This window comes from Marmota monax, unplaced genomic scaffold, assembly GCF_021218885.2.
Source record: "Marmota monax isolate L192 unplaced genomic scaffold, Marmota_monax_Labrador192_F-V1.1 WCK01_AAM20220418_F8-fsc00016, whole genome shotgun sequence".
NCBI lineage: Eukaryota > Metazoa > Chordata > Mammalia > Rodentia > Sciuridae > Marmota > Marmota monax.
The window spans coordinates 14,664,932-14,683,349 of record NW_026695209.1 but is presented as its reverse complement, the minus strand read 5'-3'; the positions used below and the strand labels follow the sequence as shown (position 1 = coordinate 14,683,349).

The following is an 18,418-nucleotide window of genomic DNA, read 5'->3' as shown; positions in this document are numbered from 1 at the left end:
AAGCTTTAGTTGTGGATAAGAAAATTAGATTTAATGAAAGTTTCACATCATGAATCATTACTGTTTATGTCAACTAGTTAAACGTGTTAAGAAAACATTACCATAGTTTGTGGGTCATTAAAAAAACAGGTGGCAGTATGAATGCAGCCTGCAGACTGCAGTGTGCCCACCTCGATTTCAGTTAATGTGTTCTATGAATGATGTGAGTTACACAATACACCATGGAAGTGGGTTGTGTACATTTGACTCTGGAATTATATTGAATTTAATGTTCACAAAACATTAAAGTCTTCATTCACACATTCTGTTTCCAATTCTGCCTCCTCTTATGCTGTTTGGATGCCATTCACCCTTCCCCCACAAATGAATAATGTGTTAGAACTACACTCTCAAGATATATTTCCCTTCCGAGTGAATATTAAAGCTGACTGTTAAGCGAATGGTTGATAGGAGGTTTCAGAAATTAGCAATGGAAAAAAAAAAGAGTATGCTTCATTCTATACAGTGTTCATCTAAACAAAGACTATTCTCTATAGGGTAATTCATTCATTCTCATTTAAGAGTCAAAACAAAATGGCTTCCCTCTCTTCCCTTGGGAAATGATGGCACAACAGAAGGGAACATCTTTGCAAAAGCTGTCTTAATTTCTCTCTTTGTTTCCAACACATAAGATTTACAGCTTTCTTTCATCATGAAAATATGTTTTCTCATATCAAATTAAGATTCACACCCTTGACATAAATATTAACCAAAAAGCCTGTGCTTTCCCAGTGGTGAGAAAGAAGAAGTATTGCAAAATAAAGGGCTGATTCTTCCCTCTAGCACAATTCATAACAGCAGAAACAGCAAAAAGCTAGGTACTTGCAAGTGTTTGCAAAGTTTTGAAAAAATATACTCTCAAGTATTTTGAGAAAAATGCACCAAGAACATAAAAGGAATGGTAAAAAAATAGAAATTCAAAGAAAGAAAAGATTTTTGATTAATCTATTTAGAACTGAAGATTATATACCCTGAACAGTAATATCACTTAACAAAGTAGAAATTATGATTTTAAACATTAATACATTACATTGTTAACATTAAAAGGAAAAGCTTTTGAAGTTCTGCTGCATCTTCTTTAAAACCAGGATGTCTTAGTTAGCTTGGTAAACCTAGTAAAAAAAAAAAATCTGGTAAAGAAAATGTGACATGTAGGGTTCTTTCCCAGAATAACTACTTCATACCAGCAGAAGCTATGGTATTCTAGCTACTGCCAGAAGTCCATGCCCTCTGAGGCTGAAGGTAGTAGCAAACAGGTGATCTTCATCAACAAACTTAGAAAAGACAATATTCAATTCATCACTGAGTTTATGTCAAACATGGTACTAGGTGTTTTCTATGTTATCTTAGTTAATTCTATTCTTACAAAAAAAAACTGTGACCTTTTTCCAATCTTCTTAGTCTGTAACTAACACACAACTCAAGGCAATTTATTTTAGAAATAGTTATCAATTCTTTCTAATTTGTTATATATGGATAACTCATTTTTTGTACTGAAAGGTGCACATTGGCTTAACTTTTGTGGAATAAGAATGGTAATGAAAATATCAAGAATTAGCAAAAGTAATAGAATAAGTATAACTGAGTTCTAATTGAGTATAGATTCAACTGACAGGCCTACCAGTACACCCACCAACTCAAATTACAATATTACTTTTATGTTTAGAGGGCCCCTTCTTCAGCCAGTACATTAAGAGAATGACAGCTTTGGATAATTCAATACTACAACCTTAGTGGTCACTAAAAATGAAGGAAAGACAGATATATAACTCCTTGGAAAAACTGCTGAGGCTTACCCACCAATACAAGCTGTGCTATTTTGTTTTGGTTTTTTAAATCTTATATGTAATCCAAGTGGAAAGTTAAAATTTTTCTAACTCAAACATTTGTGTCAACTTTAAAAGGCTGCTGCAAGGATACCAAAGATTTGTTTCCTTATTTTATTGGGGTAAATAAATGAGGACAATGGAAGTAATCATCCTATATTTTCATATAATTTTCCAAGACACAAAAAAATTCCTTACAAATTATTTAGATTGTTTGCTTGTAGTATCAACTATATTTTAAAGCAAAAATAAAATCAATCACTCCTACCAAAAAATCCACATGAATTACATAATTAAAATATGATCATATTTAAGAATAACATACATGCCTCTATATTAAGTTTATTTCTCTATACTTAATACTTATTTATGGTACCACATTGTTCTATGATTTCCTAAGTAAAATTATGTACAAATAAATGTTTCACATACAGTTTTTCTGGTTAGAGAAGTTTTTCAAGTATGTGTGTATATATATATATATATATATATATATATATATATACACACACACACATATACTATATGTATATATATATACATATATACTATATGTATATATATATACATATATACTATATGTATATAGTATCATATACATAATAAAAAATTTTGAGAAATTATGTAATTATACTATTCTTAACACAGAAAACTATGAAACAAAGTCAATTTTAGAATCAATTTTTTTCCACCTGTATGTAGTATCATTAGAGTTTTTATTATCAAATACCTTTGAGGCTCTAATATTTTAGCTATTCACTTAAATTTAAAAGTTTATGGTAAATATGAAAAACTTTTAATTCTTTAGAATTTAAAGGCAATCTTGATTTTTCTTAGTATAAATGTGTATAAGTAGTTATAAAACTAGTAGTAAGGTGAAGGTAGTGACCTCTTCAGAATTATTCCAACTGTTTACCTTGTCATTTCAAGAGGTACAACCAATCTTAGTAAATGTATTAGTTTTTACTGTATTATTATCAATTACCAAATTGATTATGATGAGACATAATTCTCCCTTGTCACAAGTGAACAGATATATTTTGGGCCATTTTTACACTATTTTTTTTAAGTCCACGACCTAGTGAAGAATCTTCAATAGTAGTAAGAAATAGCTTCACTTTCAATGCCAACAAAATCCTAGGAGAATGTCAATTATGCCAATTGTGCACAAACAGATGTATGGTGATTCTGTGATATGGACTATTTTACACCAGGGACAAAGGCCAAACCATTCATCTCAATTTACTTAGGACTGAGGCTTAATTTGAACTCTGACCTCAGAGTGGAAAGGGCATCTATATATCCAATAATGGCACAAGGCACTATTTTCAGAAAGAAACATGCATATTTACCTTACATTGCATTAACTTCCTCATTAATTTTGCAAACAATGGTATTATTTTAGTATTTTTATTGCTCCTTAAAATTAACTAATTCTAGGAAATGTTTAAAATTTAGGCCATTATGAAAGTAACTAAATGTTTAATCAATAGTATAGATGACGGCCATTGATTGAAATTCCACACTTAAGGTGCTCTCAATCTCTATCACCAATAGTCAAATGACACCTGACTAAAGATTGCTAAGAATCTTGTTACTTGCTGACTTTAATGGAATTTTGAAAATAGGTCATAGGAATGACAGGTAATTGAGTTTAAATTAAAACACAAAGGGAAACAATGAGCTATTTTTCAAAATTAATTTTGAATAAAGTTTTTGTTTAGCCACTCATTTCTTGTAAAGAAAAAGTTTACTCTCTTAAAAGTGAACTGTGATCTTTGTAGATAAGCCTTTATTTATTAAGAACATAACTGACATTCCTATTTAAAACATCTCTTCCATAGGTGATTTATTGCTCTACTCCTTCCAAGAGAGCTCCTGAGAATTAATGAGACAATTGCCAAGCGCTTGAAGCTCCTTTGGGAAGGACTGTAATAATATTACTGAACATTATTGTAATTATTATTATTTTATATGCAGTTCCCTCATATGATTTTTTATAAATGAATTTAGTTTGTTTCCTTGATTAAGCCAGACCCACCTTTTGTTGGAATCACTTAATAAAAATACTGTGTGAACACTCTACTTTTTCAAAGCTGGGGAGTCCCACAATTTTGATGAATTTCAAAAAATCCATTTCTTGCCTTCAGCTGAGAATTAATGCTACCAGGGCTTCTATATCCCCCTGGTGGTCATCAACCTTATGGAAAAAAATGGGACCTAAGAACATTAGGAAGTCATTATCACAAATATCTTTTTATAGAAAATAATTCATTCTGCCTTTTTCCTCAGGAGAAAATCAAAATATTTGGTAAGAAAGCACACTATATTATATAGGTTGGCCTCTGATTAAAGTATTTATATGTCCCAAGTTTTTAAATTGTTACAAACTTCCACTTTTAATTCTAGAATGAAATATGACTAGTTTTGCTCTTAAATTTACTTAAATATTTATAATATGAAATTGCAATTATATAAAAATATATCTCACTACTAGTTTTTCATATGCTTCAATTTTCTTTTACCAACTGTTATAAACTAATATATAGCTCTTAGTTGTTTTGTTGTTGTTGTTGTTTTGTTTTGTTTTTCTTTTTCTTTAAAAGGAATAGATGGAATAGAATAATAAATTTTCCTGTTAAGGTCACTTTTAAAATAAAGTCAGATAATGCAGCTTGGGGTTTTAGCTCAGTGTTAGAGCACTTGCCTAGCATGTGTGAGGCACTTGGCTCAACTCTCAGCACTGCATATAAATAAATAATTTAACAAATAAAAAATGAACACCCATTGACAACTTAAAAAATATTTTAAAAAAAGGATAAAGTCAGTTTCTTATAACCATATTCTTTCCTGTTGTGACATTATAAAATGAAAGCTTAAAAAGAAAATCTAAGCATATTAATGTTTTCATGAGGTTTATAAAGTCAACCTGGAGAAAACAGGTTTGCCCTTCCATCTAGGTAAGTAAATTAGCAAATACAGTACAAAAAGTACATATTCTAAATATTCCTAAGTGAGAAATGGGGAGGGGGTCTTTAATTTTTAACTTTTTCAAATTTTTTAGTTGACATATAATATTTGTATGTATTAATTAGGTACAGTATATTGTTTTGATTCATGTTAACATTGAGTAGTGACCAACTCAGGTTAATTAGCATATGCAGCACATTAAACATTAGTCATTTCTTTATGATGAGTTCATTCAAATTCCTCTCTACTAGAAATAGTTTTTAAACATACCAAAATAGATAGCCAGACGTGGTGGCGTAGGCCCACTAATCCCAATAGCTCAGGGGGCTGAGGCAGGAGGATCATGAGTTCAAAGCCAGCCTCAGCAAAAAGCAAGGTGCTAAGTAATGTGAGACTCTGCCTCCAAATAGAATACAAAATAGGGCTTGGATGTGGCTCAGTGGTCCTGTGCCCCTGAGTTCAATCCCTGGTACCCACCTCCCTAAAAAAAAAAAAATCACCAAAATACAGATAACCCAATCAAAACTTAGAATCCCTAAATTATGTATATCCCAGAAATATACTATAGATCAATTCAGCAATACCACAGGAAAACATTTTGCTGAGTCCAGAACAAGAAAGGGAAAGGGAAGAGTTGATTAAGTGGCTCATCTTAATTTAATTCAACAAATATATGTTGCACATTTTATTTTTAACATGCAGGTGTCTTCACTACCTACTACAAGCAATAACAAGTAAGGAGGAAACAGCTCCTGACATGAAGTAGCTTATGTGTGAATCATCAAGCACACACCTAAATTACTACCATTGCAGTTGGTTGTAATCCAGGGGAAAGCAAGAGAGGGTTATGAGAGTGGATGAGCTAAGAAGACCCTGTCAAACTTTAATTAGCCTCCCTGTCTTGCAGCATGTACTTGAAACTATGTTTGGGGTCACACTCCTATTATCCCTTAAGTCATGTCCCTCCTTTGCTCCAGTCTTAGTGATTCCAATTCTTCCCATTTTATTCCTCAACATCATCAGGGTGTCAACCCTGGATGCACAAAGCTTTAAGAAAACAAACACTTGTTCTCCTCTCCCAGAGGAAATTATCTTTTTTTGAGGTGGTGGGGATCAAACTCAAGACATATGCTAGGCAAGCCCTCGACCACTGAGGTACACCCCAACTCCCAGCTTTTTACATAACTGGTCTAGGGCAGGGAGCAGAGCCCTTGGCTAACTCTTACTCTGAACTCAGCCCAATATGTCCTTTTGGACCCCCATATACCCCCCACAATGGCTTCCCACCCGATATGCTTTCACCGTCCCTGAGGCTACCTCTAAGGGCAGCTACTCAGGCACTACAGTATTTGGACCTGCTGGTGGCTCTTCTACTGACCTGTCAATTCCCCTAGGAGCATAGCAATTCTCCAAAATCTTTTCCTTATCCTTAGCATTAATCCCAGAGTCCTCATCTACATGGCTGTGTCACCCAGCTCAGCCTCCTTCCACCTTCCCTTGCTCACCACTCTCCCAGCCACTGGACCATTCTTCCAAATTTTCAAAGATGCCATGTTCTTCCAACAGGGCTCCCTTCAGGGCTTTCTTTCTGCCTGGTATTCCCTTCCCTGATCTCATTCTTCCCACAGCTATCTCCACCCCCTAATGGTCTCAACTTAAATATCACTTCCCCCAGGAGGCCTCTAGGACCAACAAACCACAATGCATAGATTTTTAAATCTATTTTTGAGTATTTATGATCCTTTTTTTGCTTTTATGGTATTTAAATTTAAGCACAATAACAAATATGTTCAATGTGATTGTTTATTATCTACTTTTCCCACCAAACTAAAAACTCTCCCTTTCTTTACAGGTATTCAGCATAATGCAAATGCTCAGTAAATACATTTTAATGAATTAATATATAATGTGACTATGTTCTATCATCTAAACTAATAATAACAGTCATTATCTTGGAAAGAGCAAAACAATATGCATTTAAAAAGCAACTGTCCTTTAATGGCATATTCAAATGACATATTTTTTTTCCATTGTTTTTTCAGGAGTGCTGGCAATATTGCTTGAAACTTTTGTTAAACTTGGAAGGACTTGGGAACTTGTTCTTTGGGATGTTATGGAAGAAATGAGCAGGTTATACCAGATGGCACACACTATTCTTTTATTTAAAATTACAATAGCAAATCCATTGTGAATATTACTTACATTAAGTCGGAATTTTCCAGGCAACAGCAGAGAATTATACTTTAATGTCCGTATGTTGCCTCAAGGCAACTGAGCTAGGTGACTATCAAGCTAAAAATATCTAAACCCAATATTTTTTGTTCACTTATTCTATTCAGGTGACATTTGAAAGCTTAGTAAAAAAGATTTTGGAGACCTTTCTTATCCCAATATTCTAGTGAGTCTTTAAATAACATGTTAGAAATAAATGTAAGTATTCTCCTTTTTGATGGGAAAACAACACACACAAACACACACACACACCCCTAATAACATCGAATGCAATCAAAATCCAACTATATATATTTTAAATATCCTATAGTATCCAAAATCTGTAAGTTTGACTCATATGGTATAAAATATATACCTTGCAAATAGATATTTCCATATTAGTAACTAACTCATGAAAATGTTAAGACCAAAGAATAGAAAGTAAGTTCTTTTATGAAACTTTAAGTATGGACACACATTTAAATACCATAATTTAAATACCATAAAAGTATGTGAAAATGTATGTATACTTGTACATAACTCAGTGTACATACTAGATATATGTACAAATGGTCTTTGATCTATGAAATATGTAGGCTATTCTTATGAATATAGCCATCTTAGGTTTTATGTTAGAAATATTAATTTAAAAATATTAATTTTAAAATATTTTAAAATAGCAAAACCTTTATAATATTGTTAGAAATATTAAATAATAAATTTGAAAATAGTTAAGCACTTTTATATCATTGATTCTATAAGCCTTAATGAAATTTGCCAAAAATTTTTGCTTTGTTTCTGTACTTTGAGTTACTAAGGCTATGAAAATGGATACTGGATATACTATTTTTCCTGAATATTCTATTTTCAATGTTACCCCAGTCTTAAATGTAAGTTCAAAGAAATGAGAGGATATATGCTTTTCACAATGCAAAAAGAAATGTTATTCAGTATTTGTGTCTTCAGATGAGTGAAAGCACAGCATGAACTAAGATATTAATAATAAGCAGTGAAATTTTTCATTTACAAGTATACAGCATTATCATCTTTACTTTTTGTTGCCTAATCCTTGTGAATCTCATCAAAAAAAATTAGGTCTTTACAAATTGTACCAAATTTGCTAAATACTGCCTCTGTTGAAAAAAGGGTGGGGAGGGGGAGCAAGTTCTTAAACAGATGGATCAGGAAAGGATGACTTCATCAAAGAAAGTCTTAGCTACATGAGACAAAAAAAGCTGGGAAACTCAGTGGTAGATCTTTGTGGCCATCATCCCTTTCTCTTACCCTGAGGACTTTTATCTCGTTGGAACTTGTTTGGACTGAGTGTAGCTTCACAAAGTTGCTACTCAAATATTTGAGGTCTTCTGATGATCTAATTTCCCACAAAGGAAACTCTTCTCTTTGTGTGAGGCAAATGACTAAAAACCAAGTTCTAAATCCTTTCATGAAAGGCTTATTATTAATACTGTGCACTATAAGGACAGTTCAAATTCTCCATCTACCTTTTAATATAATATATTTCGCAGCTATTTGAAAAGCTATGTTTTCTCATAATTAATATTTTGCCAAAGTTCAGCTTATAAATATTTTTCTGGTTATCTTGACCCTACTTTTATTTACTTATTTATTTACTGTGGTACTGGGTGTTGAAACCAGGTATGCTCTACCACTGAACTAAATTACCAGCCTTTTTAATTTGGGGTTTTGTTGTTGTTTTAAGTTTGAGACAGGGTCTCAAAATTCAATTAAGTTTCCAAGGCTGGCCTCACACTTGCAATCCTCCTGCCTCAGCCTCCCTACTTTTGCAATATAAAATTAGAAGAGCAAAATTAAGAAATGCTCTTAACGGTTACATTAATTTAAATAAGTAAACCAAATGTCAATGGGTATAAGAAAAGTAACATGCTGATTTCAATTAGTTTCCCAGGGTACACAAATGTAGTTTAGTTACATTTATATCACCTAAGATACAGTCCAATCCAATTTATTTAAGGTCATATATGGATATATTATGCTTAATTGAGGCATCCAAGTATTCATTTTATCAAACTCGTTTTAACCTTTACACAGAATTATTGAAGGTACTGTAAAATACTATGAAAGAATAATGTGTTATAGAGTAATACCACTGAGGTAAAATGGAAAAACAGTCTACCATATTTTCTTTCATGGCATCTATATATCTAGTATCAATTCATTATGAGATTTTGGATAGTTCTAATCATTTCTATATGCCTCATCATCAAAGTTGTCCCTGCTGAGTTCACAGACTATTATTAAAATTAAAGCCCTTCATCAATATAGTACACAACTTTCTGGCCAGATGACAAAATCAGAAAAATGAATTGTATGCATAGATCCCTAATATTAGGACCATCTTTTTCAACATTATATAAATTATAATGCTCCTTGTTACAGAATGATGACTACTAGAGGCAACAGGATTTAGTCAGAAAATGCAGAAGTTGAAAAGAGGGAAAATCAGAAAAAAAAATTAAATTAAAAAGTAGTATATAGAAATCATAGAAGGATGAGTTCCAAGTGACTATTTTGTGTCAGCTAATTCTTTTCAAAAGAGCAAAAAGAAAGAAAGAAAAGAAATGAGTGTGTATCTGTGTATATCTGTACCACAATTCCCAAATTAACATGTGGGACTTAATTTTTTGTGGGGGTACAGGGGATTGGATTTAAGGGCACTCACTATTTTGTATTTTATTTATAGACAGGATCTCACTGAGTTGCTTAGTGCCTCACTTTTGCTGAGGTGGGCTTTGAACTCATGATCCTCCTGCCTCAGCCTCCTGAACTTCTGGGATCACAGGCATGCGCCATTTGGGAGTTAATTATTATGGCTCTAATTTCACTGCTGTTGTATTACTCTGGAGCCAGATTTCAAACACATGTGGACACATGTGCACATACACTGATGTGATTTTGCACAATTTGGACTCTTCTCATTGCTGACTATAGTGATGTTAAGGTACAGTACCCATGTGTTTTCAAATGTTGGCTATGATGTAGTTCCACAGCATGATAGCAATGTGAAGTTGACAAAATAAAAAATGATTGGAAGCTTTCAAAATTGGTCTCCATTATCTCTCACTGCTCATTTTATTTTTACTTCCATATTGCTGAGCTACTAGCTCCATTCTAATTTTTTTTCTCTCTCTCATACCCACCCCCTACAAATTAAAAAATGAGTGATATGGAGATGTCTAAGGACTGGGGGAAAGGAGACAACACATCCTTGTGCAGCAAACAGAGAATCTCAACTGGTACATCTATGGGCCTTTATCCTAGGCTGATAGACTTATGCACCACCATGCTGGTAGAGGGGACTACACATTGAATTTGAAGCACCATTGTATGGGCTTCTCCCACTGCATAAAAACTGTCTATGTAGTATACATTATGCTCATCGAACTTAAAACTCTCCTAAATGTAACTCAGCATATATAAAATGGACTAAGACATAAATAAGAATCTTGCTGTATACTGACAGAAGGCAGAGATTTCTCTTGGAAAACTTTATGAAATTATTCCTGGGTTTTAAAGATGCCATACACTGTCTACAAAAAAAAAAAAAAGAAAAGAAAAACAACTATTTGAATCTTTCAATGGAAAGCATGTATATAGGAACCAAAGCCTTAGTTTTAAATTTCATGCAAATCTGAAGTTGAGTTCAAACGTACACTAGCCCAAATATGTGAACAGTAAAGAAATCACAAATAGCGAATGATCTAATATCTTCAACTCTAGAGGAACAGCAGGGAAGGATAGGATGAAATAATTTCCCCATAAAGACAGACAGATGCAATGGCAAATATGTTAATTCTGACTCACTTTCCCAAATTCTCAATTTGAAGCCCTAGAAGCCTCAGGCTGTCTCACTACCCTGCACCCCACCCCCACCCCCACTTTCTCCTTTACTCCCTGCATCCAGTCCAATTCTGTCAAATTTCCCTCCACCATAGTTTTACAGTCTGTCTCCCCACTGTAACATCTGTTGGAAATTCACCATTTCATTCCCAAAGGGTTTTCTCTCCTTTTGGTCTATCTTTAATAACAACCTGGTAGAGGGCATATATTATGTTTTTAAGAACATTAATCCACTTTAAAACTTCCTGATGAATTTCACTGCTTTCCATCCATGACTAAGTCTTTCCCAAGACAACCTCCAAACACATTTCCAGGGCTCTCCTCTTTGCCCCTGTACCCAACCAGGGGTAATCTGATGCCTCTGGCAACCTTTCCACACACCATTCTCAGCAACATAACCACTTGTTGAAAGGGGGAGCTCAACCTTCCTTTTCTTCTCAATGCTGCTGAAGTTACCTGCCAGGTGAGCTTTCTCAGAAGGCTCTGGGCAACCCTTTAGGTTCTCAATGAACTGTGTGAATGTCTCAACTATAGTAGTCTTTGAGGCCAGAGACTGTAGGTAAGTCATCTTGGGACCTAAATAACACAACTAATGTAGGCTGATGCAGGAGGATCGCAAGTTCAAAGCCAGCCTCAGCAACCTATCAAGGCCCTAAGCAACTTAGCAAAACCTTGTCTCAAAATAAAAAGTAAAATGGCTGTGGATGTGGCTCAGTGGTTAAGCGCCCTTAGGTTCAAAAAAAGAACACACAACCAAGTATGTAAATATTTAGCTTAAATATTTATGGGAAGAATGAAAGAATCATGATGAAGCTGAAGAAATAATATATCAGGATTCCAACTCCATTCTATCACTTACCCACCCACGCCTTCTTCCTCTAGTTCTTAATGAACAAAACCAGTGTATATTCTTAACAGAAACTTACCACTCTCGGGCACAATCTGGCCCATTGTTTATTTTTGCTATGACTCATAAGAAATATCTTTTTTATTTTTAAATGGAAGAAAAAAAAAGCAAGCAAAAAATACTATTTTATGATATCAAAAATTATAATAAATACTCAAATTTTTTTTTCTTTTTTTTATTGGTTGTTCAAAACATTACAAAGCTCTTGACATATCACATTTCATACATTTGATTCAAGTGGGTTTTGAACTCCCAATTTTACCCCAAATACAGATTGCAGAATCACATCGGTTACACATCCACATTTTTACATAATGCCCTATTAGTAACTGTTGTATTCTGCTACCTTTCCTATCCTCTACTATCTCCCCTCCCCTCCCCTCCCATCTTATCTCTCTACCCCATCTACTGTAATTCATTTCTCTCCTTGTTTATTTTCCCATTCCCCTCACAACCTCTTATATGTAATTTTGTATAACAATGAGGGTCTCCCTCCATTACCATGCAATTTCCCCTTTCTCTCCCTTTCCCTCCCACCTCATGTATCTGCTTAATGTTAATCTTTTCTTCCTGCTCTTCCTCCCTGCTTTGTTCTTAGTTGCTCTCATTATATCAAAGAAGACATTTGGTATTTGTTTTTTAGGGATTGGCTAGCTTCACTAAGCATAATCTGCCCTAGTGCCATCCATTTCCCTGCAAATTCCATAATTTTGTCATTTTTTAGTGCTGTATAATACTCCATTGTGTATAAATGCCACATTTTTTTTATCCATTCATCTATTGAAGGGCATCTGGGTTGGTTCCACAGTCTAGCTATTGTGAATTGTGCTGCTATGAACATCGATGTAGCAGTATCCCTGTAGTACGCTCTTTTAAGGTCTTCAGGGAATAGTCCGAGAAGGGCAATAGCTGAGTCAAATGGTGGTTCCATTCCCAGCTTTCCAAGGAATCTCCATACTGCTTTCCAAATTGGCCGCACCAGTTTGCAGTCCCACCAGCAATGTACAAGAGTACCCTTTTCCCCACATCCTCTCCAGCACTTGTTGTTGTTTGACTTCATAATGGCTGCCAATCTTACTGGAGTGAGATGGTATCTTAGGGTGGTTTTGATTTGCATTTCTCTGACCGCTAGTGATGGTGAGCATTTTTTCAAGTACTTGTTGATTGATTGTATGTCCTCCTCTGAGAAGTGTCTGTTCAGGTCTCTGGCCCATTCGTTGATTGGGTTATTTGTTTTCTTATTGTTTAATTTTTTGAGTTCTCTGTATACTCTGGATATTAGGGCTCTATCTGAAGTGTGAGGAGCAAAAATTTGTTCCCATGATGTAGGCTCCCTATCCACCTCTCTCATTGTTTCTCTTGCTGAGAAAAAACCTTACAGTTTAAGTAAGTCCCATTTGTTGATTCTTGTTATTAACTTTTGTGCTATGGGTGTCGGTATCTCTTCCCCACTGTTTGTTGCAAGTCCCTGCCCTTCTGAATTCAAGAGACTTCCAGGGAATTTAAAGCTCCAGGCCCCATGACTCTGCCCCTTCTGGATGGAAGACCCTGAAGACTATAACATTTAAAAGCAACCACAGGGGAATTTTAGTAGTCTTGGCAAAGTTACAATTAACCAAAGAGTAAATCTTTACCAAGTTATCTATTGATTAGTTTGAGATTCTTCTATGGAACTGTTTTCCCCAATTTTGAATAGCTCTAGATTTTAAGAAAAGTTGCAATAGTTCTTCAAAGGTTTTGATTGTCAGCACTGTAAAAAACAAAAGCAGAAACAAAAAACCCCACAAATATACAGGAAATTAGAGAGTCACCACACAGAGAGAAAGATGCAGAGTTAAAGACTTGAGAAGAACTTAATACTTAATACTCAAGTTTATACTTGAGGTTCATCTTTGGTACAACAGAACAAATTCAGTATACACTGGAAAGGGGGAGGTCTGATTGCTAGAGTTACCATATTATTAGACTAAAATGTCCAGTGCTCAACGACAAAAATCATAAGGCATATAAAGAAAGAGTAAATCATGGCCCATTGAAAGGAAAAAAAAAAAATATATATATATATATATACCAAAAACTGTCCTTGAAAAAGACCTGAAGGTAAATTTACCAGACAATGGCACAACTGTGTTAGAGATGCTTAAAGAACTAAAGATATTAAGGAAGTCAGGCCTCATCTGACCTGATGAAGATTTGGGCCTACTTTTTCCTCTATTAGGCACCCTGCAGGGTCTCTGGTCTAATTCCTAGGTCCTTGATCCACTTTTGAGTTGAATTTTGTGCATGGTGAGAGACAGGGGTTTAGTTTCATTTTGGTGCATATGGATTTCCAGTTTTCCCAGCACCATATGTTGATGAGGCTATCTGTTCTCCAATGTATGTTTTTGGAGCCTTTGTCTAGTATGAGATAACTGTATTTATGTGGGTTTGACTCCATGTCTTTTATTCTGTACCACTGGTTGACATGTCTATTTTGGTGCCAGTACATGCCATTTTTGTTACTATGGCTTTGTAGTATAGTTTAAGGTCCAGTATTGTGATCCCTCTTGCTTCACTCTTCTTGCTAGGGATTTCTTTAACTATTCTGGGTCTTTTATTTTTTCCAAATAAATTTCATGATTGCTTTTTCTATTTCTATAAGGAATGATGTTGGGATTTTAATTAGAATCACAATGAATCTGTATAGCACTTTGTGTAGTATCGCCATTTTGACAATATTAATTTTGCCTATCCAAGAGCACAAGACTCCCGAAACATAAGAAATAAAATCAAGAATTAATAAATGGGATGGATTCAAACTAAAAAGCTTCTTCTCAGCAAAAGAAACAATAAATGAAGGCGAAGAGAAAGCCTATATTTTGGGAGCAAATTTTTGCCACATGCACATCAGATAGAGCACCAATCTCCAGGGTACACAAAATACTCAAAAAACTTAACACCCAAAAAAAAAAAAAAAAAAAAAACCAAACAACCCAATCAGTAAATGAGCCAAAGAGCCGAACACACACCTCTAGCAATTAGAGAAATGCAAATCAAAACTACTGTAACATTTCATCTCACACCAGTCAGAATGGCAGCCATCAAGAATACAAACAACGGGGCTGGGGATGTGGCTCAAGTGATAGCGCGCTCGCATGGTATGCGTGCAGCCCAGGTTCGATCCTCAGCACCACATACAAACAAAACAAAACAAAGATGTTGTGTCCGCCGATAACTTAAAAATTATAATGTTCTCTACCATAATGTTTCCACTATGAGCATAATTCAAGGCAACATCAACATGTCTAAATATATAAATTCCAAGGTGAGGATTTCCTAATATCTTCAATGTAGATGCTTTGGTACTTATCCCATTCTGATATATCTCTAAAACATCACTCTGAGGAAGTGCTAAAAAGCAGAAATGTTCTTCAAGCTCTCTGCCATGTTTTCTTCTCTCACGCATCTCTGATCTCTTTGCAGTAAAATTTTTTTCCAGATCTTCATTGTGAATCAGTTTTGTATCACCAAACTGCCATGAGGACTGCAGATCACAGCTTACATCAAGCCTGCACTGGTTAAGAGTGTCATGTATGAAACTATACTCCCTAGTATTGGTACAACAAGGTGACAAGTAAACTTTCCCTGCTCTTCTCTTAATCTTTGGAATAGTGAATTTCTTCAAAGGACTGACTTCTATACCAGTAATGAATAAAGGTTCACTGGTTGAACTCATTTTCCATAATGTCTTGTGTTCAGCAATCTCTTTCATTTCCATTTTGTTGGTGGCCACTCTTCAATGATATCTAGCATCATACAGTTATCATCAGGACTCTGTCCATATATGAAAAATGATAAAGGAATATCTTGAGTAGTAGTCTTTACCCTTTCAGGGCCTCTGAAGCTAATTGTTCCCAGCGAGCAGAACGACTCCCTCTACTTCCCTGGAAACTTCAGGAACAAAGCTGCCTCCCCAGGCCTCGTGTGCATATGAAGTAGGCGGACCTCAAATTTTTTGTTAGTAAAATTTTATGGGAACATGCTCTGCTCATTCATTTACATATTGGCTACTTTCTCACTACAAGCAGAGTTGAATAATGTGACAGAAGTCCAGAGCTGGCCATGCTAAAACTAGTTACAGCTTTTACCCTTAACAGAAAAGTTCTGAGAGACTCAGTATTAAGTAGATGAATATGGTAACAAAGGTACCCTGAGACTGTAAGAACAAGATGGAGTTGATGAGGGCTGGCACCAGCTCTACATTCTTTTTGTTCTCTTGGGCTTATCATTCATGATATAAAACAATAGCCGATTACCAGCTTGTATGTGACAGCTACTGAATATCTGAAAATACTTTAAACCATGAAAGTTGATTTTTAAATCAAATTACAGGACATTGTTTTGCCTTCTATTATTAATTTATTCAAAACAATGGGACCAGATGAAAAACAGAAAAAAAAAAGAACTTATATTGCCAATGTTAGATACTATTTTCCTGTTACCATTTTCCAGCTTCTTACAGAATAGAGATGGCCAAAGTTTTCACATTCTCTTAAATTGCATAGCCCCAAAGGACACAGGACCATCTAATAAAATTTTGTTAATGTTGAAAGTAGTAAGAGGATTATGTTCTGGGTTCCGTTCAACCAATGCATCTGATTACAACTCTCATCTTTTTATATAGTAGACTCTTTCTGTTTACTAATTATCCTTTGAACTACAATGCGACGTTATATTAAGTATCTCCTTTAGTTTAAGTCAACAATTTTCAATGAGTATTTTCCACCTAAGTACAGCTCATAGCTTGTCGCAAGGTTTGTGACAAGTCCTAAAATGTGAGTGGCAAAATACATTGAATATGGTTTCATTTTTGCCAAATCCCCCCATCCCAATATTTAAAAAGGTCTTCTAGAATCCATGTTAGTATTGTTATTTCATCTGTTTAGGCCTGGATATACAGAGATACTGAGTGCAGCCTTCTCTGGTTTTAAGCGGTCATCCTTCTGAAGACTCTATCTTTGTACTAACTTCTGTGTCTCTTCTGCCAAAACCTCTCTCATGTTCTGGCAGTGAAACACAAAATGAAACAAGTATTTCAATTGCACTTAAGCCACATTCACTGAAGGGGATTCTCCCTAGTTAGTGATGCAAAACTACCAAAATGGGCACTATAATCTCGTGACCTTTAAACTGGGATAGTAGACTTCTAATCTGAATCACATTCTCTCCTTGCCCCGACTCCTACACTTATCCCCTGGGCTCTTTCAGCCTTATTGTTTTGCTGGCTTCTCCCTCTAGTTAGATATCTAGATTTCTGATTATTTCCCTGAAGGATTTGTTTATATATTTATGCTAAATAAAGCTTTAGCTTTTACTCTCTTAAGAGTTTTTTCTTCCTAAAATTTTGTGAATCATTCCATGTGGTTTCAGGGGAGGAAGGGAAAGAACGATAGTTTTATAATAATGAGATATGTAATTTCTTTATCGTTTTGTTCTGTCCTTTGTATCACTAATAAAGATGTTAAATCAGACCTCACTTAAAGCTGATCTCTAGACATCACTCACCAAATCGTTACAATTTCATCTCTGATTGCCCTTGGGTATTACCACCTCTTAACAAGATATTTCACTTCCACAGAGTGAAAAACATTTTATAAGAACATCATTCAGAATCTTTTAAATGTTATTTATTCTCAGAGTCAGATAAAAGTATTCACTTTTGATCGAACATGAGAATGTATTCAAGGACCACACTAGGGTGCTTCATCAAAAATAAAAATGTAAAATAAAGAGAAAAATGGGAATTATTTTTTAAAAAACACTAAGGTTTGGCTTAATTTACTATCTAAATATTAACAATATGCATGACATTAGAATCATGCTGAAAAACAGATTAGAGAAGCATCAATTTACATTATCTAGTTGACACACAACAGGCCACCAAAACTGGAAACTTTTCTATCGATGCACCACATGGTTCCTAAACCTCAAGCATTTTATTTGAACTGTGGTGTGTATATAAGGTGATCAAAAGATATGATGTAATGGGATTATATTGATACCATCTCCAGTCCCTAATTCTAAACTGTCCTATAGATAAAGCCTACTGTGCACACATATATACATATAAATAACAACTTCTTTGTAAACCACAGACTGTTCCTTACATCCAAGTGCTCATGGGAAACTAACACCTGCCACCCTTAACACTTTCTCATTAGATGCTTCTCTACATCCTCAAGAGTATTGTAATTAGTTTCTTCATCAAACAAACAAAAATGCTATTTGAATGTTGTAAAAGAAATGTGCCTAGAAAACATTCTGAATATGATCACTAATACCATGTTTTCTTCAATTCAGTATCATCACAAACTTTGCCAAAGTATAAGGATGGCTGATTTTCTTTTTAATGCTCATTTGGGATATTTTTACCATTTCAATTTCACTTGACAGTAGTCACAATTAACAGTTTGTAAAACACTACATTTTAAAAAGAACATTGCAGATATTGTAAATTTAGTAACTTCTTTGTCTAAAGCTTTGATGCTGTATAATATATAATTTGCAAAATGGCCAAAGTAGTATAAAAAACTTTCTTGTCTGCCTC

At 34.6% G+C, this 18,418-nt stretch overlaps 1 protein-coding gene across 11 annotated transcripts in view; it reads right to left on the bottom strand.

The window, feature by feature from the left end:
* The window catches only part of Robo2 (roundabout guidance receptor 2), a 564,046-nt gene that overhangs the window by 531,995 nt on the left and 13,633 nt on the right, over positions 1-18,418 (bottom strand). The gene's annotated exons all lie outside the window — the stretch shown is intronic.